Source organism: Silene latifolia, chromosome Y, assembly GCF_048544455.1.
Source record: "Silene latifolia isolate original U9 population chromosome Y, ASM4854445v1, whole genome shotgun sequence".
NCBI lineage: Eukaryota > Viridiplantae > Streptophyta > Magnoliopsida > Caryophyllales > Caryophyllaceae > Silene > Silene latifolia.
The window spans coordinates 192,589,705-192,592,190 of record NC_133538.1 but is presented as its reverse complement, the minus strand read 5'-3'; positions in this window follow the sequence as shown (position 1 = coordinate 192,592,190).

The window sequence follows — 2,486 nt, the reverse complement described above, 5'->3', positions numbered from 1 at the left end:
AGGCGAAAGTCAAAGTATAGCCATCAGGTCAATCGAAGATTACAACCTGACGACTATGGCGACGCGAGGCGGCTCAAGGGGTCTGAGCCAAGGACCTGTCGTCGGGAACATTTTAGAGTCTGTCGACTATCGGGGAGGGTCGTTTAAAGTCCATTAGACTACGTAAGGAGGCTCGCCAGCCATAAGAGGAGACCATACCTGAGATTTAATCGAACTTCGCGGGGAACAAGAGATATTGAAAACAGCAGGACGTCGGTAGAAACTGCTGGGGATCCGCTTGCGTCGGTCTCAAGCGAACTCTGGCGAAATTTGGAGGTTGAATCTGCTTGCGTCGGTCTCAAGCGAACTCTGGTTGGGGAATATACCGACGACTAGGAACATCTTGATCGTCGTAGGGGAAACCTTGAGTGAGCAGTACTGCAAAATACTACTGCGCTGGGGATAGACGACCAGGAACATCTTGATCGTCGTAGAAAGAAAGTCTTGAGTGAGCAGTACTGCAAAATACTACTGTGCTGGATAAAATGAATTTGGACGATACTGCAAAATATTGTCGCGCTGGATAAAACGTGGGCCGGAACGAAAGAAAATCGTCGAAACGGACCAAAATGATAAAACGTCATCGAGGAAGAGGCGCACCAAAGATGGACCCACGAATAACGAACCCATAACGGATTTTTGAAAATCCATATGGTGGGAAATAAAGGGAAGAGGCGCAGCAAGAGCTGCGTCTCTTGGAAGAGGCGCAGCACCTGCTGCGTCTTTTCCCCAATTCAAAGAATTCTCGCGTAAAACGAAAGTCGAAGGTTTTATTTCATTATTTCGAAACACAATTTTTGCAATTTCTCTCTCAAATCTTCACCATTTCCGTCGAGGTTTGATTCAAAAGCTTGCTTTAAACATGACTAATCGAGGTATGTGTTTTAATCTTGCATTAATCTTCCATATTTGTCGAATTTTGAGCCGCGAACATTAGGGTTTTCGACCCTTTTGATCGAAAATTTGGGGCTTTTCCCCCAAATGGATTTGTCTTGCCCAATTGATGCTAGGAATGGATAATAGGTAATGCTAGGAACATAACCATGTATTTACTTCGAATTTTCATCGAGTTTTGAGCCCTTGAGCAGAAATTGAGACGGTTTCACAGCTAGATCGTAAATTGCTTCGAAAATGGCCTTAGGATTGCCCATTTGTGATGAAATTTGATATTTGGGACCCTTGGATGATGGGTAAACTTTCTACCATCTTGGAAGTTTGGTTTGTGACAACTTTTTCCGGACACTTTTTAGGGCATAACCGCCATTATAGCGAAATGCTGCCGAATTTTCGACTCGAACCCGGAACTAGGCTTTGACTCGGACTTGACTTGACCCAACTCATCACATGAGTGATTGAATTGGTGGGAATATGGCCAAGGATGGCCAGAAATGGGGAATTCCCGGGCCTTGAAGGCTCGAAAATTTCTTAACAAAGGCTTGTCGTCATATGATGCGGCCTGGATTTGCTTTAATGTTGCAGGTGACGATGCTTCTACTTCTGGGAGGGATCCCATGGATGTAGACGCCGCTGTTGTTGAGGAGGCTTTGGAGCAGGCCTTCACCGCTGCGGTGATGGCTGCTGCAGACGAGGTTCCCGAGGAGGAGGCTGCTGAGGAGGAGGAGATTCCGAGACGGGCCCACCTCGGACGAGGAGGTCGTCAGCTGAGAGGTGCTCCTGCATGGGCCGAGACCTGGGAGAGTAGGCACCTCGTGTGGGCTGCAGAGGGTCACTTGTCCTACAGGACGGTGAAGAGCTTGGTAAATAGGAATTCCCTAACTCATTACCTATCCTTTTCTACTTTTGTTCAAATTTCTTTTAAATTCATTCAAAACTAAAGATAGCTTTGTTTCAAATCATAATAGGAGGCTGGGAACATCCGGTCGTTCTCGGGGTATACGACAATGATGGAGCATTACGAGCTAGCGGCTTCGGTGGAGGAGAGGGCCATGATCGAGCGTGGAGCGTTTGGTCCCCGGTTCGGTCCGGAGGGATATCGTGAAGAGGAAGTTGCGGGCCAACCTTAGCCTGGTCCGCGCTTTCTTGGATCGATTTTGGGATACGACTTCCACGTTTCACCCGCCTTTTGGTGAGGTGGGAGTCACTTTGGAGGACTACGGCATGATTTCTCGTCCGTGTGGACCGAGGAGATGGTGTGGCCGGAGACCGGCATGAGGCGGTTCGGCCGAGGCGAGGAGGTTGATCGGCTGGAACCCGTCGCCGAAGGTGTTGCGGTGCCGGGTTTGGTACCCGCACCTACGTCCGAGATTACTTTGCGGGGAAGACCCCGGTATCGGTGGTGATCGATGGGAGGGAGACGGCTCCTCCTCCTTGTACAAAACGAGCAGAGGGCTCGTCTGTGGCTTTGGTGGTTCTTGTCTTCGATTTACCTCGGAGACAAGGGTGAGAGGTCATCGACGAAGCTTCTCCCTTTCTTTCGACGACCGAGT